At 36.7% G+C, this 24376-nt stretch overlaps 1 protein-coding gene across 1 annotated transcript in view; it reads left to right on the forward strand.

Moving 5' to 3' along the window:
* The window catches only part of iav (transient receptor potential cation channel subfamily V iav), a 228609-nt gene that overhangs the window by 126641 nt on the left and 77592 nt on the right, over positions 1–24376 (forward strand). The window contains exon 2 of the mRNA XM_081742805.1: positions 18456–18603. The gene's annotated coding sequence lies outside the window, so the exon portion shown is untranslated. The remainder of the gene's footprint in view (positions 1–18455; positions 18604–24376) is intronic.

Below are 24376 nucleotides of genomic sequence, written 5' to 3' on the forward strand. Positions count from 1 at the left end.
GGAAGTGTGTCCAAATGGACACAATGTTCAAGAACGTCAATCAAATGTTTTCCTGAAAGTAATAGAAGCCTACGAAAACTATGTATCCAAATGGTTACAAATGGCCTAAGGTGTTAACGCCTGTGTTTTCTTCTATTTTTCAAATCTTTGATCAATTGTGTTCTTTCTATTCCCCGCTTCCTTCCATCTTTCCTTCTATGGTGGTATGTGATAACTGTTGATGTTTTCATATAATTCCATAGGACAGTAATATACTTTGCTAACGGTTTACTGTAGATCCAGGTAAGCAATAGCACAATTACACCGGTTACATAATAACAACCTGCTATTATACAAAGCCATGGAACCAAGAATACACTGAAAATACCTGAACATAACAATTTAGTATGGTTAGTTGAAAAGAACTGGATAAATACTAATTAAACATTTTATTCCAATAATTCCTTATTTATTCACCGAATACTGAACGACAAACTCATTGATACACTTTTCTTCTCAATTGTTAAAACGGCTACTAACAAAATATGTAAACACTTTCCATCCACTACAGTAGGAAGAAGACAATTTCTTTGCAAGATGTCCAATCCAATTGGCATTCCTACAAAAAGCATCCTCTTCTCTCCTATCCGTTTTAAAATATCTTCGTTCATTAATCTCTCTGTCCATTTTTTATCTTCTCCATATTCCTTCAACACCACTTTCTAAGCTTTATAAGTCTTTCTTCTATAACTTTCGTAATATCCAAGTCTCTGAATCATTCAGTTCAATACTCCATACGTAACACGGACCAACTTCTTCCTTAGTCCAATATTAAGCGTGCTAGTTAAGACTGATCTTTTCTTGTTGAATGCGTCTTTGACTATGGCAATTCTCGACCTTATCTCTTTGGTGCAGTAGGCGTCTCTCGTCAAAATACTTCCCAGATACTTGAAATTCCGCAAGATTACGTTGATTTCCATTCCATATAGCTTTTCAGTGTCAACTATTTTATCAATCATCTCCTGTAGTCCTTCGGTTCCAGCTACAATAACTGTATCATCTGTATCAATGATGTTGGTAATAACCTGCCCTCCAATCTTGAAATCTCCAATTCCCATTGATACTTCCTTCATTAAATATTTACTGTTATAGTTAAATAATTTGAATGACATACTACGTACATCCTTTTCTGACTCCTCTTCCGATCTCCACAGTATTGGATTCTACTTCATTCAAGCGCAACTTCACTCGTTGTACTATGTACAGGTTGTGAATGAGTCGTCGTCGATCTCTTCAGTTGACACCGATTTCATTAAGTATTTCAGAAGTTTCGTACAATTAAACCGATCGAAAGCTTTTTGCCAGTTGATGAAGCACAAACACAGCTTTTCCTTTATGTCAAGAACTCATTCTGATATAATTCTCATCAACCCAATAGCATCTTTGTTGCCTTTTCCTTTCCGAAATCCAAATTGATCTTCCTCCAACATCTCTTCTATCTTACTTTCCAGTCTCCTGTTCAGTATGCGCGCAATAATCTTAGCACTGTGGGGGAAAAGGCTAATAGTTCTGCGATCTCTGCATTTGTTTGCTTGCATTCTCTTAGGCAATGCAATCATTGTAACATCAAGGGAATCCTTTGACCATTATTCACTCAGCTAGACCTTGTTAAGAAATTAAATCAATACTTTCACTGTGTTGTCTTTTAATCCCTTCAGGAAATCTGGTGGCATGACGTTATCTCCGGTGGCCTTCCTCCTTCGCATGTCTTCGATGGCTTGCATTACTTCACTTTTCAACATACAGTTTCCTTTTCTTCATCATCCAGGGAAGCATAAAGATACTCTTCATGGGATTGTTCTAAACATGGCTGTGACGTACTTGCAGAGTATACGCGGTGGGAAGTTAACAATAGAAAACAGAGATTTCCAACATTGATTAAAATGTACTGAAACTATATTATTGATTTTCTTATGTACAAAAGATTAATACATAGAGTATTTCTTTCCTGAAATGTGTATATGATTTCATCTCTTAGTGGTTAAAGTGCTAGTACAGGAATTTCCTCTTTAGTGTAGAAATTCCCTCCTTTCATCTTTCCGCTATTTTAGGCAAGATGGGAATTCCCATCTCGCCTAAAATGGTGGACATTCTTATCTTGGAGACACCAGTGGCTGATAAGTCGTTAGGCGAGATAGGAGGAGACCCACGTTGTTATACGGGGTTTTTCGACTCAGTTTTCACTGAAACTGAAGCAATTTTTTTTATTATAATTACGTAAAATTAGGTCAATGTTTATTATTATTACGAGAAAGTAGATAATTTTTTATATGATTATATAAAACTAAATCAATTTTGCGTATTATTACGTAAAATTGGATCAGTTTTGTTTGTAATTATATAAAACTAGAGCAGTATTAGGGAGCATGACACGTAACCTTTTTAAAGCCTATAAATATTGTTTTTAAAAGTTATTAAGTTTATTGTTTTATAAATAAATGTTGCTTTGCTCAGAGATTTCTATTTTTTGTGTAAGTTATTCAAGATAGCAAAGCTAGTATGAATCAGTTAGTTATTAATTTTTTGTTTTTATTATGCTATTACAGAGAATACGCTAGGATATTACATATTTATTTACCTGAATATTTAATATTAAATAATTATTTAAATGAAAACATGTACATGGGAACAGGGTCGGATCCAGGATTTTGTGAGGGAAGGGGTTCACCAATAACTACATTTAAACAAGTGCATTTAAACTGAAATGGAATCTTTTAAATGCCTTTAGGTACCTGTAGTGTGAATGAGGAAATGCCCTGGAAATGCTAAGTGTCTGTTCTCGGTGAATCCTTTTCTTTCAACTTTTAGAAAATTAACTTAAACTATCGATTTTGCGAAACTTCCCTTTGTTTTAAGCCCAAACGGAAACATGACAGCAGAAATTTTCGGAAAGTGTTGCTACTTTCAGTGCTAGCTTCTCACTTTAGGTAGTGTATATTTACATCGAACGGGAGGTGCATGTACACCTTTTCACCTCCTCTAAATCCTGCCCTGCATGGAAACCGAAATAAAATACATTGATACCGGATCATGTCACGTTATTTGAGACCGCCCTGTAGGTACTACAGACTGTGTGACGACATCATCAGGCGGTCCAGAATTCTTTGCGGTTGCATGAATTTTATTTACCACATACGCTGAGTGCCATATAAAGCATAATTGATATGTGTAATTAAAAAAGATATTGAACCACCATCCACTGACAGATTTTAAATACTTGATGTAGCGCTTGGGTAGATAAGAGGTAAATGTGTTCTTCCTTTATTTTATATACAGTAAATAGAATGCTCATATGTTTTATAATATTACCTTATATGGAAGGAATAAAACATATAAATGATAACTGAGTTTAATATTTATTCTCTGTTTCTTTTTCTCTTTGATGTACAATGTATGTATGTCTAATAGCAGTTCTACATTGTTGTTTCTACAGGGTGGTCCGGAAGTGGTAGTACTCCCCTTTAGTTTCATCAGTATAATGTTAGTTATGGTAGAATGGCTGCAGACAGTTACCTCGAAGTCTTAAGAGTCTTAAGAGTTTTAAACATCGGTATGATCACCATCCATGTCGTAACACAGCTGAATTCTGGACCAAGTTCTCGCAGATGTTTTGCGGAGATACTCCGGAATCACGAGGGTGAAGGCGTGTTACACAGCTGCTCTAATTCCTGTGTTGTGTGATATCAAGTGTTTCTTACTTGTTGCTTTATGAAACCCCAGAGAGCATTGTCTGGTGTCGTCAAATCGGGACTTCTTGGAGGCCAAGCAAAGGGAGCTGGTGAAGATGTACAAGCTTTTCCAATCCAGCGGCCAGGAAAAGTCTGATTCAGATAAATGCGCATGTGAATCGCGAAGTGCGCTGCTGCTCCATCCTGTTGTATCATAACAGTGCCAAGCAATGTTACCAGACCATGCTAAGCAATATTACCAAACAAATGTGGGTAAAAAATAAAACCGTCAGAAAACACCAATTAGGGGTACGTCTACTTCCGAACCACCCTGTATATATTACGTACAATATGCTATGGCAAGTAAATATGAATATAATGGTTAACTATCTACGCGTAATTGCACAATTTTGGGTTACCCAACTAACCATGTTTGAGACATGACTAACCAAATATAACAAATAAAAACTAACTAAATAAATAAACCTCTGTTAACTATCTAACCTATCTAATTATCCCTATACTTACAAATCTAATTATGCCATTTACAGAATATTATTCTATTCCATTTTTCAACTACAAATGTGGTTATAATTATTCAAGTTGCTACACTTAGGCCAAGTGGACTATTGCACTAGTTTTTCTTTTAAAGATGAATTTTGTATTAAATTATTTTCTACTTAATATCATTCATTAGTCACAACACAAACTGTAACCAAAATGACGCGGACAAAAGTCCGAATCTGCCTCCATTAAATGACAAATTATTACCAAGTAATGAAAAGTAGTAGCTATAGTGACACCAAGTACGGCTGCACATTATTAAAAAAAAAAAAAAGTATACAATAAAATAGATCCAAAAAGAATAATATGTAACAAATGAAGTAATTGCACTAAATTGGAATTCGAAACACATCGTTGAAATCTGGTATCATCTTCTTACTCCTACAACGGGTGCATCATGAAATACTTTTTACTGACGAATCCTGGTTTAGTCTGGACAGTGATTCTCAACGTCTGTACATCTGACAAAGGCCAGAGTCGCTGTATGGGCTTACAAATTTTGTGGGACGACATTGTTATTGGGATTCCGGAATTAAGGTGTGGGGTGACATCATATTAGGGGTACTGACACACCTGCATTGTTCCCGCGTGACATTGTTGACGGGTACAATCTATCATGAAACAATATGTAGAGGTCTTTCGTGGCTCTAGGTTTCATCTAATGAACGATAATATTTGTTCACATAGGATGTTGTGGCGAAATACCTAAAATACGAGTATATAACGTTTGGAGTGACCAAAATACTCTCCGGATTTTAATCCGATTGAACATATTTGGAACCATCTTGGATGTCGGATATCAACCTGAAATGAACCTTGGGAGACTATGATCTCCGACGGGTGCTTGTTCAAGAGTGGGATTCATTACCACAAGAGCTATTGGATGGCCTCATCTACGGTATAAGAACACGCTATGCAACCTCTATAGCTATTCGGAGTGATTACATCCCATGCTGAGCGTTTCTGGCAAATACCAAACGGGACCGGTGTGCAAAACAACAGGATAAACGCACACGAGATAAATGCCTTATAGTCGCTAATTGTAGTGTTCTGTATCATGTGGCTTTGAGTGTGGTAACTGGATATCCTTCCCGCATGTCCGATTCCGTTGATCGGTGTTGGCATACCATCTTTTGTTCATGTCTCGCTTTTTCATGTTGTCCCTTAACTTCTGAACACGGATATATGACTATAAATATTTGATATAAGAATCAGATTCACGCAGAAGCGTGTGTTTATTTGAATCATCTTCGTTTCTTCTAATTATCAGTCCATAATTATTATTTAGTAAAAGAAAAAAAAATATTTTAAAGTTCACATTTCATAATTTTAAAGTGCGAGTACATTAAGAAAAAAATGTAAATAAAAGATAAAATGAAAATTATGTTAAATTTAAATTTGACATTTTTAAAGTTTTAAGTAAATTTAATACACAGATTTACGTATATTCATTTCCAGTTCCCATTAATCGCCAATCTATTCTAACCGTGCCATGAATAAATGTGTCTTGCTCTCTTCTCATTTATCATGTGTTGTTTACCAAACTACTGGACTTCAGAAGTGTAATAAATAGTTTGTTTTATTTTTACAATGTATACAAGAATTTGTGGGGCAAATACTCAAAGATTAATGAAATGTTTTCGACAGTCACATATTCGAATGATGATTTGTGATAACAGATAGAATTCGTACAAATGATTTCACTATATTTTTACTAAAACCGGTTTATTACATGGAAAAAAAAAATCACTTGAATTTTCATGAAAGAAAAGTGTATGTCAAATAAAAAAAAAGTAGTTCAGCTAATTTGCTACGTAGTTACTAAAGGAACAAGCATAATAAAGTGAACAAACAACAACCTAAAAGTGTCATTCAAAAGTTCAAAAGACTTTCTTTAAAAAATCGAAGAAGAAAAAAATCAGAATTGCAAAAGACAAAATTATCTTTTTTTTTGGTAGCTCTGTTTGTGTTGATGTTGAAATAAATTCCTTTGCTGAAAATATTGACTGGAATATGGGGACTATCCCTGGCTGGTACCGTTGAGCCTTCCTTCGCAAGACCAAAAAAATATATGTAGCGTGTTATCATAAAAATCGATTTGTACTGTTGCAGCAAAACTTTAGCTTTTATATTTCATCAGTGTTTTTATAAGAAACTTTTTGACTGTTTATGTCTGTTTAATAAAGGTTGGTGTTTATAAACATGGAGTCAAAGACAGTATTTGTGGTAGTGAAAGTGAAGTACTTTCGAGTATTTACATATTTCCACTTGTAAATAATTTATTCTAAATCTAGACTATTGCGGATATCTATTTGTAAAAGAGTGGAAGTGCAATAAACCAGTTGAGGATGCTCCAAGAGCATTGCCAGAACTTAAAAAAAATTTTTTTCTTATTAACTTATACAGATTTTATACCAGTTGTTCTATGTACTTTATTATTATACTCATTAAACAATTGTTATAATATATTGATCCATTTATAATTTCCTTGAGTACTAAATTTTTTCCACATGTTTTAATAAGAGTTCTGTTAAAACGCTCTACGATATATTGTTTTATGAAGACATGCTCAAAATGGAGTGCTCAATATTGAAAAATTCGAAAAAATATAATCTCTATGAGACTTAACGTTCCCGAGATATGCCTCCTTTAATCTCCGGAAATCGTTCATTTTTTGGCCAATATCTCTGGAACGTTGAGACGAGAAAAATTCCATCACTTCTTTCAGATAATCTTTGATGCTCTATCGAATGGAGAGCTCAAAATTGAAAAATTCCCAAATAACAGACAAACACACACACACACACACACACACACACACACACATATATATATATATATATATATATATATATATATATATATATATATATATATATATATATATATACAGAGAGAGAGACATAGAGAATTCAGTAACGAACTTCTTAAGTTCGTTGAATATTTAAGTTGGCACACATAAAATACTGACTGAGTCAGGGACGCCTGTAGGATTTCTTTCAAGGGAGTAAAAAACTAACACAAATGCAGTCGCGAATACACACACACACACACACTTCATTGCACATATTAGGGATGGTATCGAGACGAGACGAGACGAGACTTTGTACAGTCTCGGTCTCGTCTCGGTTTAAAAATAGCTGTCTCGGTCTCGGTCACGTCTCGAGTCAAAAATCGCCGTCTCGGTCTCGGTCTCGTCTCGGTCAACAGATGCTTGTCTCGATCTCGGTCTCGGTCTCGTCTCGAAAGTCTCGAAATAAATAGGTGAAATTCAAATTGTAAAAGTATTATTATTGTAAAGTCTGTCGTTTCTGCTTCTTATTTTTGTCCTTATTCTTGACTTAGAATTATAGTATGGTGTACTTCTTCAGAGCTAATTTGCTAGCGCTAATGCCTTCCATGCGTGTGTTCCAGTTTCAATCATCAGTGGGTATATCATATCTGGGATAAAATTCTAATAGTAACCCATATTTCACTTTCAGCAAAAGACTTTCTCATATGGCCTCAGTACTGCCTATACAATTAAACTCTATTAAATTAACTTCAGTACAATATAGTAGTTTATTTCCTTCCTTAGAATAAGAATTGTTCAATACATTCTAACGGATAACGCAACATATAGCAGCATGAATGTATTTAATCGTACCGAAATTGAAATTTTACAATTTCTCATTTATTATCCAATACATTCTGTTTTGACTGTCATTTTAAAAACATAATATAACATTCATTATCTGAACAAATAGGGTAAATTATTACTACAAAATATTTTGTTTAAAATGGATCAAATGCTTTATTACCGTTTTACATCTACGTGTTTAATTGACACCTTATAACACTAAATTCCTGAACTTTGTGGTGGAAGCTACGACACTCATCTTTGCTATGTGTGGCCTCGGGTTGCATCACGAAACAAGTTAGATTCAAAGTCAGATGTTTCGCATAGTTCGCGTCTAAATTTAAGTACATTCTGTTTCTTATACAAGTTCCTAAAGTTGTAATGCATTACATATGCATACGTATATCCACTGCCAGAACATAATTAAGCTTATTCCTGAGCTCTTAGCAGTGCCTGTGATCTTTATTTGAGAAAATCAATCGTGCGTTCATTACGTTGAAATTTTATATTGATTGAAAATTACTTGCGAAACATGAACATACATATTATATAAGTATATAGGTAATTCCAGCTAGCTGTATCTATTTTCTCTCTCTCGCCAAAACAAGTTATTCTTAACTTTCTAGTTTTCTTTTGTATTCATTTTCGTAGTTTTGCAGCAACATGAAGTATTAAATAGTCATATATATATATATATATATATATATATATATATATATATATATATATATATATATATATATATATATATATATAATATGAACATTAGTGGTAGACTATGTAAAGTCACTTTTTGGTCAAATTGAGTTAGAATACTTTTTTTTTTTTTTTAATAGACTATGTTCTTTCTAGTGGTATAATAATGTAAGTCTAAAGCCATCTTTGTAACTACTTAGTATAGTTTGAAAAACAGTATTATAGATCTTAGTTAAGGAACCGGTTTTTCGCTTCTTCTGTAAAATTACGAAATTATGACTTGGTTTAGTTTACCTCTGAGGTTTCGATATAAAATCATCACCATCATCATAATCAAGCATTATCAATCCATGCTGGATGAAGTCTTCCGAAGTTTTCTCTACAACTATCTATCTTGGGTAATTCCAGGTTACTCCCCAGTGGTTCCTGATTTTGTCACAATTTCTTGTATGCGGACATTTCCTAGGCTGTTTTTTGTCACGTGGTATCCAATCTAAAATTGTCTTCGTCTATTGATCATAATTTCGTCTTGTAATATGTCCATCACATTTTCCGGTCTATTTTAAACATTATTTCATTAGTACCAGTCATTAGTTGTCAAATAATTCATTTCTACATATTTGGGCTACAAATAGTTCATATCCTCTACTTTTGGAGCACAGGCACGCTACTTTTTGATCTTCGAATCTGGCAACACTGACTCAATTATTTAAATCAACACAATGTAAGAACCCCCATTTGCTGTAATGGCTAGTACCTTGATTTTGGATCGCATGGTCCCGAGTTCGATTCCCGGTAGTGGTAATGTTCAACGACCAGTTTTTTGGATTCCACTATGATCAGTAACACCACGTCTCCTTTAGCCGCCCTAGCATAATCGTGAGACGTTAAACTAAAACAAAACAAACCAAAAATCAACACAATGTGTATTACTAACTGTAAGTCTTTGAATAATTGCATATAACTATATGGTATGGATCGAGTTTGAGGTGGTCGGTGGTCAAACTATAACAAATGAAATGCAGTTAGGGTGTAATTAAAATTTTAATAAAGCAGTGTTTTAATCTAAAAATACACCAGACCTAAGGCTTAGGGAGAACAACTAGTGCTACTGAAAAGTTGTCAGTTACGTTTAATTTCAGTTACAATTTGCTTTTAAATGTATTGCTGGAACGAAAACTTTGACATTAGCATTATAAGTAGCCCAAAGACTACGAAAAACATTGTGTTCTGAAAACATTCTTGCACCATAAAACAAATTACGAGTAATTTTAAAATATTTTGTACTTGAGCTACGTTATTTGCACTATATTTATAATAATATTTAGCAATTTATTTAAGTTCGCAACACTGCTTAAAATAATGTAACTGCGACTTGTTGTAATTAAAACTACTGAACACTAATGTTATAATGTTCCTGCCATTTGAGTTATTAGAGATCTCCAAAATGTTGATGTTAGTGATATGTATTGTCCTTTGTTACACTGAATAATGAATGTGATTTTGTGGTTTAATTTAATATCTAAATTAGAAATATGTAGAGCTCTTTCGTGGCTAAGCAGTTAGCCTATGGCGTGAGAGACCCGGGTTAGATTCCCGGCGGGAGCTCATGTGGTTTAGATTCAACTTTAATTAGTATGTTCAGTCTCATATAACCTCGCTGCTGAAAGAGGCGTTAAACTCAATTAAAAAATGAAATGAAATTTTTGAGTTTTACGTCCCACGATTATGCCGGTTAGGCTAAAGGAGACTGTGATGATGAGAGATGAATGAAAAAAATGAAATGAAATCTTTAGTTTTACGTCCCACGGTTATGCCGGTTAGGCTAAAGGAGACGGTGATGATGAGAAATGAATGAAATGGTGGAATGAAGAAAGTGGGAGGAAACGGGAGAACCCCGAGAAAACCCACGAACACGGTGTTTGTCCACCACAAAGTCCACACGGCGCGAGCTGGGATCGAACCAGGGACCCCAAGCACCGGAGGTCAACGCTCTACCACTGAGCCACCGCGTCCCCAGAGATGAATGAAATGGTGGAATGAAGAAAGTGGGAGGAAACGGGAGAACGCCGAGAAAACCCACGCACTAAACTAAATTAACTGAACAGAAATATTAATATCAAACGTAGTGTAATTTGAGAAATTACAACTTTATGTTGCGTTGGCAACATTGCTTGTTTATCTAGTGGTATTGCAGAGTATCTAGAAAAATTTCCCCTTCCATATTTCATACACCATGTTAAAAAAATCCAGCATTTTTAATATATATGAGTATTATATATAACTAGATGAAATACCCATTTTTCGCATGGGACCAGTATTTGGAAGTCAAGGCCTGTGGGAGTATCACTATCTCAGCAACCGCGAAAACTATGTATTTGACACCAGGGCTGCCGTGTCGTGACAAAACGCTGTAACTTTGGCGAAGAAGTTTTGCGAAAATGAGCCTTAAAGTTTTCATCCGAAAATGTGATCTGTATCGTGTAGAACCAGTGTAACTAGGGAATAATGGTCAACCAATCAATTTTCACCAAATTTAATCACACAACATGCATTTACGTAACATTACATGTAACCACGTGTTTCTAAAGTCAAGATACACTATTTCTACACGATACAGATCACATTTTCGGATGAAAACTTTAAGGCTCATTTTCGCAAAACTTCTTCGCCAAAGTTACAGCGTTTTGTCACGACACGGCAGAGGGGTGGACTGGCTATGTAAAAAGGGCGCGGTCACATACTCTGGGAGGGCGCCGTCCATCTGAGGCTTTCGCTTGTATGGAATACCCGCTCCTAATAAAAGAAAGTGCCGGGGGGCTTCCCTCGGAAATTAGTACACAAAAAACAACAAAAGATTAAGTAGCTATTGCAGTTATACAAATTCAATATTTTCACAAACAAACAAAGAGACTTTGAGTACTAAATACAAGGCGTGTTTTTTAAGTAAGGTCCGTTTTGTTGTAGACACTAGTAGTTCGCGCGCATACCGCAACTAGCGTGTGCGTCGTGTACCGGCATGCCTCGGGAACAACTGTGCTCAGTTTCAACTCTGTAGCTGACCTGTACGGTTGTGTTCTGTGCTTTCACAATGTTTAAGACTATCAAGTCGCCCGCCGCGTGTGAGGTTCGCTCAGTGATACGGTTTTTGTCAGCAAGTAACCTGTTTGCTGCAGAAATTCATCGACAGATTTGCGAAGTGTACGGTGATACTGTTATGAGCGCAAGCAAAGTGCGTAAGTAGGTACGAGAATTCAAAAATGGCCGTGACAACGTCCACGATGAGGACCGCTCCGGTCGCCCTTCTTCCATTACAGACGATTTGGTGGCTTCAGTTGAAGCGAGGGTTCGTGAGAACAGGCACTTCACAATAACAGGTCTCTTAAACGAATTTCCTGACGTGTCGAGATCAGTGCTTTACAAAATTGTTTCTGAACACTTAAAGTTTAGGAAACTGTGCTCCCGTTGGGTCCCGAAACTCCTAAAGAGGACCACAAAAACCAAAGATTTGAGTGTGCCATGAAGTTCTTGACTCGTTATCACGAAGAAGGTGACGGCTTCTTGAGTCAGATCGTAACTGGAGACGAAACATGGGTTTCGCATATCACCTCGAATCGAAGCAACAGAGCATGCAATGGAGACACACACACTCGCCTGTAAAGGTGAAGGCCAAACAGACTTTGTCTCAGCGCAAAATCATGGCGTCGGCGTTTTGGAATAGGCATGGTGTTTTGTTGGTCGACTTCATGCAACGAGGAACCACTATCAATGCAGAAGTATACTGCCAAACCCTGTGAAAGCTACGCAGAACGATTCAAAACAAACGACGCGGCATGCTGACAAAGGGCATTGTTCTTCTCCATGACAATGCAAGACCTCACACTGCAGGTCAGACCCGCGATTTGTTGGACAGTTTTGGCTAGGAAATTTTAGACCACCCACCCTACGGTCCTGATCTTGCGCCGAGCGACTACCATCTGTTTCTCCACCACAAACAACACCTCAGTGGCAACCGTTACAATGATGACGACGATGTGAAAACGGCAGTGAACTCTTGGTTATCGGAGCAGGCGGCAAGTTTTTAAGAGGGTATTTTGAAATTGGTCGAGAGGTATGATAACTGTTTGAACAAACTTGGCAACTATGTCGAAACAATAGAGTAAAGCATGTACTTTCTGAAAATACATTTACTTTTTTGAAATAACCTTTCGTTGTGTACTTATGTTCAAACGGGCTTACTTAAAAAAACACGCCTCGTATAAATCTGCACACTTAACTGAAACTACTAAAATGACAGCAATTGTTTAAATTCTTCGGTTACATTTGTTAACAGCCTAATTATAACTGAAGATTTGAGTTAAGTTTGGGGCTTATGCTATTTTTCATACTTCTGTCCTTTTAAAGTTACGTTCATCATAACATTAACTTATTTTTCATCTATTTTTAAAACCGTTAATAAAAAGTATACATAAAACATTTACTACAAATTAACAAAAGCAAATTTAGAATTATATACCTACCTAGCGAAAAAAAAATTCAAAAACAAAACTGGAAAATGAAAGCAAAGTCACTGCTTCATGCTTGAAGGAGCCTTCGCATCTCCTTGCTTTTTTCACACATTTTGTCAATAATAAGATTGTTGTCTATTTGGGTCAGAATGTCTCTTTCTGAGTTTATCAAGAACAATGATTCCAGATGTTCATCTGTAAGTCTTGAACGGAGTCTTGTTTTTATGTAACGCCACTAGCGCCTCTAACGGCGGGAGTGGGAGGGAGAGACGTAAAAATGATACAAAATGACCGAGATTAGAGTCAAATCAATATACAGTATTTCGAAGTCGCTGAGATCATTAATGGTACCACCAAAGCCTAAAACAGAAAAGGCAAGGCCGTAGGCCGAGTAAAGACGGGATCTGGGGGCCGAGCAGTGTGGGTGGGAGGGTTGATATATAAAAATCTTCCAAAATGACCGATATTAGAGTCAAATCTATAAATTTCAGGGTCCCTAAGATCATTATAATGACATTTCCAAAGCCAAAAACAGAAAGAGTGAGGCCGCAGACCGAGCAAATACTGGGATTCGGGGCGGAGCGTGGGGTTGGTAAGGGTGTTATGTAAAAATCGTCCAAAATGACCGATATTAGAGTCAAATCTATATATTTAGGGGTAAATCTAATATCATTAATAGCATTCCCACGCCGAAAACAGAAAGAGCGAGGCCGCAGCAAATACCGGAGTCTGGGGTGGAGCCCTAGCTGGCCAAAAGCTAGCGAATTTATAAAATAATTATGTGGCTTTTTTTTAATGTATTCAGGGAGGAAACTGTGCGCCTTCCCGAGGCTAAGACGGGTCTTAGCCCCTCCCGAGGAGGGCGCAAAGGCATTGATGTGAGGAGGGCGCAGCGGCCATCGGGCCGGTACTTGATTATGGCCAGTCCACCCCTGTTTGACACTAATATCGGTCATTTTGTATTATTTTTACATGTCTCGGTACCGCCTCCCCCGCAAGTGAACCCCGGCCCGCATGCACTGGTAGCTGAATTTGAAAGTCATCGCTAATGGAAGTGACACCATTGATCTCAGCGACCGCAAAAACTATACATTTGACACTAATATCGGCCATTTTGGATTACTTTTACATGTCTCGGTATCCCTCCTGTGAACTCCGGCCCGCATCTGAATGGGGTGAATTTGGAAATTAATGCGATCGGAATTCTACCATTGATTTCAGAAAACGCGAAAACTATTTGACACTAATATCGGTCATTTTGTATTATTTTTACGTTTCGGTACTCCCCTCCCCCGCAAGTGAACCACGGCCCACATGCACTGGTAGCTGACTTTGAAAGTTATCGCTAATGGAAGTATCATCATTGATCTCAGCGACTGCGAAAACTATGTATTCGACACTAATATCGGTCATTTTCTACTACTTTTACATGTCCCGGTAAACGCCCCTCCTAATTCAAAAATTAAAAAAAAAAAAAAAGTTTCTTCTTGGTCTGAGGCCTGGGACATGATACTTGTCACCCAAATTTCGTTACTCTTGGACTCTCGTCTGGTCCCCAGGCCTCACATAGGCAATCAGAAAGACAGGCACGCAGACACACAGACAAACAAACTCTTCCTTTTACTTAGATATGATATACAGGCGAGGATCCAAGGGGAGTGTTAAAGGTGTTATACTTCCCCTTGACGCTCAGCTATACACTGTATAAAATGGACTTCAATCCTACTTCTTTCTTTACTCTGAATAAAATATCAAACTATGGTTTAGCCCCTCCCTCGATCATATCCTGGATCTACTGATATATATATATATATATATATATATATATATATATATGTGTGTGTGTGTGTGTGTGTGTGTGTGTGTGTGTTGACAGAGGGAGAGAGAGACAGAGATGACTATACACATCAGCAGTGGATTTTGTTTCGGGAGAGGCTTGAGAACGAGTAAGAAATATTAATTGTGTTGTACGTGCAATGCGAAAAAATGATCACAAATCTATTTCGGGAGGGGCTTCAGTCCGATAGCCATCCCCTAAATACGCCACTGAACATTAGTCAACTGTTCCCATATTACCTAATACAGCAACGAAAGAAATTTTGAGTAAAGGTCAATCTTAATAGTTGTCTATATTAATATTCGAGACGAGACCGAGACTTTCGAGACTGACCTACAGTAAGTCTCGTCTCGGTCTCGTCTCGATTTATAGAGCTCCGTCTCGGTCTCGGTCTCGTCTCGGTACATAAAAGGCCGTCTCGGTCTCGTCTCGGTATATAAAAGGCCGTCTCGGTCTCGGTCTCGTCTCGATAATTCGAGACGATACCGAGACTAGTCTCGGTCTCGGTACCATCCCTAGCACATATACATTAGAAAACAGTTATTAGCTCTCATATCCTTATTAATTACATTAAACAAACTACAGTACTATAGTATTTAATATAAATACATAAAATACTATAATATGTGAGTAACAAAATTAGGTCTTGGCATGTACTTCAAAGAACCAAACACCGTTCGAAAATCCAGGGGATCAACTGGCCCCCTTGCTCTCCGTTGGGCGACCATGGACACAACAACATTGTAAAATATAAATGGAAAAAGGAAATGAAATCTTTGAGTTTTACGTCCCACAATTATGCCGGTTAGGCTAAAGAAGACGGTGATGATGAGAAATGAATGAAATGGTGGAATGAAGAAAATGGGAGTAAACGGGAGAACCCCCGAGAAACCCCACGAGGACGGTGTTTGTCCACCACAAAGTCCACACCAAGATACGACAAAAAGTGTAGACCAACCTGGGTGCACAAATGCTTCCTTTCGAAGTTATAGGCTGATGAAAATATGAAGAAATGAACTTTAAAGGTCCATGGCTTCAAAACTATGGGACCTACCACAGTCGAGTCAAGACTTTACTTAGGAACTAACATGAGCGCTATCCAAAAATACATGTTTCAGAATCTTAAGGTACTCACGCAACAATTTTTATAGAGGGGCTATGGCTACGGGCATATAATTTGAAGTACTTATCAACTACCTCTATAAAAACTGTTGCGAAAGTATCGCAGGATTCTGAAACTTGTATATTTGAATAGGATACATATTAGTTCCTAAGTAAAGTCTTGACCCGACTACGCTAGGTCCTATAGTTTTGGATTTATGGACCTTTGAAGTTCATTTTTTTTATGTTTTTGGCAGCCTATAACTCCGAAAGGAAGCATTTGTGCACCTAAGTTGGTGTATACTTTTTGTTTTATCTTGGTGTCAGGAACCACCTTCCAAACGTTGTCGATGTTGTTTTGAAACACCCTGTATATATATAATATTCACACACAGTGGCGTATCCAGGATATGATCAAGGGAGGGGATAAACCATAGTTTGCCGCTTTATTCAGTGTAAAACAGGATGAAGTCCATTTTATCCAGTGTATACCTGAGCGTCAAGGGAGGCTATAGTCCCTATAGCGCCCCTTGGATCCGCCTCTGTATATATATATATATATATATATATATATATATATATATATATATATATATATATATATATATATATATATATATATATATATATAGAGAGAGAGAGAGAGAGAGAGAGAGAGAGAGAGATAATATACGTATATATATGTGTATGTGTGTGTGTGTAGACTGAAAATGAAACACGTGCTAAGTGCCAAAATTGGAAAACAGGTTTAATGTAAAAATGTGGACTATGTGCCTAACACTGCTCAATTAAAATCGGACTATCTAATATTCACTCTGCAAGTAGTTCAAATAATCGCCAGAAGAAATCGCGCGGGCCTATGTGCCATTAGTTCGGATTATGAAGTGAAATCTAGGCTGTTTACTCAACATTTTCGTGTTGGCGCTTAGCACGGATTTTATAGTCAGTCTACACGTATATGATATTATATATTACATTCTACAAAAATATCAAGGAAGGCAAACAAAAGACCAAAACCAATTTCTAGTTCACATAAGTTATGAAATTTCTAATGAAGTTAAATGCAATTGTTAATAGGTTCCAGTCTCAGTTACACTAAGATAATATCGTGTATATCCTCGCCTTTTGCATGCACCAGCGGAAAGTAGTTTCGTGGTTTGCGGATGTCTTTCGAAATGATCTACGTAGAGGATCCTTTTCTTTCAGAGAGAAAAATCCGAACTGAATAAAATACAGGGAGGAGGTAATTTGGAACGATGAATAGTCGCCTTTCCTCACATTATTATTGTAATTCAGCTAAAACATAGGCAAATGAGAATGGCTGTCTTGTGATTGTCACGGTGAGTGTGTCTTGTAAAGAAATTTGTCATGTTGAAGAAATTTTTAAAAGAATCTTGTGATTGGCTACCGTCAGCAGAAATCTATTCTGCAATAATAATCTTTGAATTAAGTTTATACAAGGCATGTCTAGAATGCAAATTCTGATGGACTGCAAAACGAGAAACGAACATGAGAAATATATGATTTTGTTACTATAGGGTTAATGATACATAACTTACTTTCCAATATATGTATCATCCTTGTTGTGGCATTTGTCGTAACACGGCACCATCTTCCTTATGATGGTGTCAAAGGATTCTTCCGATAAAGATTGCAGTCAGGATGTCCCAACCGCCTATAAGTCAGCTGCGCTATCGAAATGTCCGGCCAGAAATCGTTTCAGATAAAATCGATAGGCCGAGGTCACGTAGGATGCCCATCTTTCGTCCCCATCCCAGGCCGATCTAGGAAATTGGTCACCCTCCCGGTGGTAACACAGCAGGTAGGTCAAAGCAGACGCTAGGCGCTCTTTTTTGTGCTCCACTGTCAGTTGTTTTGGAACGCTTCGTGCACACAAGTTGCGAAACTACATTCGCTAGGTGACGATCTTATACAACAGAAAGCGAGAGATCTGCGGGAACTGACATGAGTTGGAACAATGTGAAGGTCAATTTTGCAGAATTGGTGCTGCACTTCCTACCAATCAGACGTAACCATCTGCCATTACAATCTTCGTCGTGCAAATTGGTGCTGTCTGCTCCATTTTCTGACCATATCTTCATTTATGGTTTCCGATCCGTAGTATGTGCGCAGCCATATTTACCGGCTCCACACAACTGTACTTACGCCAAATTTTGGCTGTTTCAGCTCTATTTCATCTCAAGCTAAGTTCTACTTCTCTACCCACTCTGGCCATTCGTGTAATTTTGAAGTACTTTCGAAACTTAATTTCTGGATGCGCACCTATTATTAAAATATTGAGAGTACTGGGAATATATTTTAAATTACAATTTAAAAGAAAATACAAATTTTGCATGTTTGAATCAAGATATAAATCACTGTAATGAGTGTTTCTTCATGATTTTTTTTATTTATCATTTCAGGGAAGAAGCTGCAACAGAAAGCTCTGAAGCCTGCATCCGAAAGGAATGTCGGTTTGTTCTGATTGAGGAAATATAAACTAACACTCTTAGTAACTGAAGGGATAGATTCTGGCTTAAGAAGAGCGGTGCAGAAGTGCGGTGGAGAACGGTTAGACAGTTTCATTATTTATGAACAGAATAATTTAAAGCTAATTTAACCTAGCCTACTTTGTACATGGTGAGCGATGATGGTAACTTGTAAATTATAATGAAGGCTATCTAATATATTTGTAAAGAAATTAAACTCTTCATAAGGAAAAAGGATATTTAGATTGTTTTGGTATGAATATAATAGTACTAGGAAATTATGCATGAAATGTATAATGTGGAATATTGTACAAGCTCTATTATTAGAGGATTTCAGCGTGGAAGCGAGAGAGGGATTGTAAAAATAACTGAGTGGGATGCGAAAATAATGATTGAAGTATTGGCAAAGAAGAGCTGACATGCGTGATGTAGATAGTTAAAAGATAAATGAAAAACTGGTTAGGTCCCGGTTAAGAAATTTCACTGTGATTGTACAGTAGAAGGAAAATAGGAGAGCGAAAGCAAAATTCAGCTAATAGAACCTATTAAAATGTACATATGCAATGATTTTTATACCAAGGTAAATATTTACTTGTTATCCATACTACTGTATATGATAGGGTGTCCATACCCCTAAAGCCTTGGCCTCAACCACTCAAATTTATCATTCTTTCCTAAATGTACCTTTCTTCCCCAAATTTACCATTCTTCTCCCTAAACTTACCCTTGTTCTGCAATTTTTTTTCTTCCACTCAAATTTACCCTTATCCAAACTTACCATCTAGGAAAACGACTGCCACGCTCATACGTGACCATGAAAAACTTGTGTTCCACCCTTTTCGATTTTTTATGACCTATACTTACTGCCCTGAAAAGGACAAAGTGGTATTCGGAAGTGAAACATTTTTCCAATTTCAGAACTCAAATTATCTTACAATTTTCTTTTTCTTTTTCTTTTTTTTCTTTTTTTTAAGTCAATCACAAGGGTAGGAGAGCATTCATTGTACTTGATCAATGAAATTAATCGGATCGTGACCACGCTTGGGATACTGATATACCTTCAGAAACTTATTATTCATATGTGAAATATTGGTGCCTCTAGTTCTCGAGTTACTGTATAAGTCATCAAAGTCATGGGGTTTTGAATTTACTCAAATGTTCAAAAAAGATTGCTATTTATAGAACAAAAATTATATGAGAAAAACTTCTTATTAAACACTAATTTGAGGCTGCTCAGTATGCACTGTGTACTATAGTAAAGACTTGCTAAAATAAATTTTAAAAAACGGAGGATGATTTTTTTCCGCAATAATGGAAATTTACTAGTTCCCCGAAATGTTCAAATACATACTAGCACTTGAATTATCTCTATAAAACACAAACTTGGACGAGAGGACGGCTGTTATTATATTAATTGAAAGACAATTCTAGAAAATTACGATAGTATTTCCAAAACGTTTTTGGCCTAACAGTGAAATATCGCGCCAGTAGTAATAAGCCGTTAATGGCATGTAGTGCCATCTATGGAAGAAATAATGTATCTGCTTCAACTGTTTAGCTGCGTCCAATTCGTTGGAGGCAGTCATTTGTATCAGTCGTTGTGAGTTGAGCTTGCATTCTGCGTGAAAATATTCCAGTCACTGATCATCCTAATGCACCCTTCCCATATAACTAATGGAGATTCAAATCTTTCCCACAATGCAACGAAAGTATGTTTCACTATTTTCCGAGGAAACACTTGAAATAGAAAGGGTCGTCAGATGAAATTGATACAATATATATATATATATATATATATATATATATATATATATATATATATTATAGATGACACTATGTACCACGAACAAATATTATTTCAGTGTCAGGCTGCAAACGTTTGGAAACACCTCGTACATTCTAAAAGAATCCGTAGTGTTCCCAAAATAGTTAAACTCTTTATAAAAATAATCCGTAATTTATTAAAGAGCTTAAAAAGATCCCTCGCATTACCTTATAATTAATTTTACTAGAAAGGCACTTAAAGTATGAGAAAATTCAAACACGTAAGATTAATATTATTCTTCTTTTGCTCGGCAGTACTGAACTATTTTTTTCTTAACAAAATAAGTGAATTTAATGTATAAACTAACAACACCCACATTATAAACAAATTAATGTCGGAACCTTTTAAAACAATTGATTTTTTTTTTTTTGAAGTTAGTATAACAAAATGTTCTAACATAATTATATATTTCTTCCTTCTTGTTGATATATGGTGTGCCTACTACAGATTTCTGAAACATGTTCATTTAACTAATATGTTTTCCATTGAAAATATTGATCTTAAACTGCATAAGTAGTCGTTATTATTAGAATGTCAATTTATCGTAAATGGAGATCAATTGGATCACATGCATTTTTAGTAGCTATGTTGGTCGTTAAAGTTTAGCCTTTCTTAGTTTCCATAAATGACTACTCCAATATTAGGACTGTAGCCAGCTGCCTAATATTTTACATTTAAGAGCTTTTACTAAGCTTCATATTACTTTTTGTGCGTAAGTAACTCAATAACAACTTCAACAGTAACTCAGAGGCGGCTCTTGCAGCAGTCACAGTGATAATTAAAATCATGTCGCTACAAACTGAGAAAGAAAGGTTACCTGAAGTACTAATTCTTGTATGTAACAAATTAGTGCACTAAGGCAAGTTCTGTTCCTTTATACGGAAAGGACAAGTGCATTTAGAAGGAAAATCTGTAGATCACAGCTACAAGAGGTTTTAATGGTGCTGTTCGTTTCACGGCAGGAGAACTGCAATCCTAGAAACTCCGTGTTGTACTGCAAAAACTACATAATGTATATCAAAGTACATAACAATGATTTTCTGTATCCTATGATTGCCGACACAGGATACACATGATTTCTGTTTATTTGAGGCTCTACAGTGATCCTGGCTAAGAAACAATCCTGTATGTAGCCTGGTACAGAAAATCTTGCGTGTAGTACAAAATTTTGCTAAATTTCGCTTCTCAGTATTTTCTAGACTTAAAGTAAGTTTTCATCTCCCCTCAACCAGCGTAGGACTTATTTTAGTATCTGTAGGAGGTATGTTACTAGAGTTAGAAGGTTATCTAATGGTACAGCCAATGTAGTTAGGTAGGATTCGTTATATGTAGATAAACTTTTGTGTCTCTAATGCAATAGGAACGCGAAACCAGCGAATATTTACTTCGCAATCAAGTGGTTTCACGAGTGGCCAAATAATTGATCTGAACGAGACCAAGCGACATCCGCAGGATTGCTTTCACGTAGGCTGCAGCATATCAATGGTATAGGGTAATGCACATGATGGAAAACAAGATGATAGGGTTCGGCAGGTCTAATTGGCAGAGGAGTGACCACCATTACAATTAGAATCCACTTTGTCTCCGTGTGAACCAAATAACAGTAAACAATTGATTGTTAAACGTAGGTATTTTTTTCCGAAATTCTCGTGCACAATTACACCTGACAGCTGCTCACTGTCGAGAACGTCTTCGATAATTGTCGGGAGGGATTGCATTGGTAAGGCGAAAAGAAATGGTGATGTTCATCGATGAGAGTGTGGACAGTCGTGTGTCTGAAGACAGGCAGGTAAGCGGATTCCCTAATGTATTCGTACTCACCATACAGGGCACAGAAATAGCGTTCTATATGGGGACAAAAAGCTACATACCTTGCTCGCCTTTAGTCTTCATTCAGAAGAGTTATTTGTGTGTGATACATTCGTATCCTCCAACTTGATCCGGACACTGCAGGACAACATCTTCCAACAGAGAGCACGTGTTCCTGCACCTTGTTCCAATGTACTCTACTCGGTATATGCCTTCTATCCTGGTTTCCAGACCTTAACCCTATCGAGCACAATTTAAAACGACAGATAGGCAGCCGGGCTCGGGGTACAACCATTAGCAGACTTCCTCAAGATCTATAATGAGCGTAGAATATCTGTCCGAGTATTTACGTGGTCGCTCGGTGTGATCACATGCTGCTGATATGAGTACATTATCTTTTTCAACACCCTACATAACATATTCGGGATGTTCCACGGGGTAATGTTGAGACATACCGTCACCTTCTTGTGTAATTTCTATTTCTGGGCCTGCCTCCCGTGAATTCACGATACCAGTACCTGACATTTTGTCGACTCATAATGTCTTCATAAACGGGAATAAATGCTTTGTAAATAGCTCTGGGCACTTACTTTGCGCTTGCAAAAAATATATGACGGAGCGCACTTCACATTTGACGTCATTCTGAATCAGCGCAACCAATATAAACATGTGTTATTCGCACTATACTCCTCGTAGCAATGAAGAACAGCCGCGAAAGGGAAGCAGAAGCAGGGTTGCCACACTCGAGACTCGCGATGATGCTAAACATGGTTCTGAATTATGCTAGATTTTTGTAAATTATGCCAGATTTTCAAATTATCTTTCCTAACTAATTTTAAAGACCCGCCCCTATTTATCTTCATTATTTTAATGAAGTGTATTAACTCTATTCATATACAAAGCTAATATGACGCTGTCAGGAATGATGGTAAATGGCACGTTATAAGGGAGGATGGTCGAATTTATATTTTATGAATGGATAACATATACACAACATGCCGCTTCCGACACAGCCGTGAAACATTTCTTTTAGTGTATTACTAGCTGTCCCCTGACGCTCACATCCCTCCCCTCTCAAGTTGTAAATTGAAAGGGAGAAACATCCCAGATAACCACACATTCAGGTTTCAGTTGACAGTAATAAAACTATGGGTAAGTGTTTTGCAGAGTCACGTTTGCTATTTTTGAAAATTTGCGTTTGCTCTGAATTCAACAAAAGATTACAACCGGAGAAATACTGACTGGTTTCATTGCTCCAACTATCGTTTCAACTAAAAAGAATAATTCCAGACGGTCCTTGAACCATCTAAATTTTCGTTCTTTTTCTGTTCACCAGAGGAAAAAATGAAATTATGCTAGATTTGGCCAGGATGCTAAAGTCAAGATGCTAGATGCTAAATGCATGTGGATTATGCTAGATCTAGCACCAAGATGCTAGATATGGCTTCACTGAGCAGAAGCTTGACAGTGAAAGCCAGTATAATCAACTTACACTCGAAAGTTTTGTCTATCTACGTGAGTTATAATCTTACTTTACCGTTGCGCCTCGTATTTTTTTTTTTTTTAAATCTAAATCTGCACTTTATCTAATGATAACAACAGCAATATAATCTTAGTTACAGTAATAATATGCTTCCATTATTTATGCATATATCACTTATTATTGTTAGTAGTAACTGTGAATAATACTAGACTGTTAATATGATTACGAACATTTACATTTAGGAACTTATTCAGACACAAAATTTTAAAGGCAAGTGCACAATTTTGATATTCAGTTTTACTTCTTTGCCGCAGCGTATCTAAATATGGCTCTCATATGCAATATAAACATTGAAGGGAACACATGGACACAAAAGAAGGGATAAGAACCACCTCTCTGTAATGCACTAAATAATCATTACTATAATTACTTGACTCTTTAAAGAAGAAATTATTTTTAAATGTTCCTTGAATTTATTTATTTATTTCCTCCAACAGAGAGATCTCTCCATTATAGGAGGTGTGCACAATTGATTACATTATTATATAATAACTGTATAACTGTGTTCGATGTAAAATAAGAAACGAACTGACAGTTTGGTCGTTCAGAACACCCAAGTGTCAATTACCAAAGTTGTGACAAAAGGAGAGCAAGCAGGGGCGTCATTTAGGGAGGGCAGGAGGGGGCAATTCCCCCCCCCCAAGAGTTTGAGGAATACATATACTTTAATCGATTGTC

This window comes from Thermobia domestica, chromosome 16, assembly GCF_964235325.1.
Source record: "Thermobia domestica chromosome 16, izTheDome1.hap1.1, whole genome shotgun sequence".
In the NCBI taxonomy this organism is placed as follows: Eukaryota; Metazoa; Arthropoda; class Insecta; order Zygentoma; family Lepismatidae; genus Thermobia; species Thermobia domestica.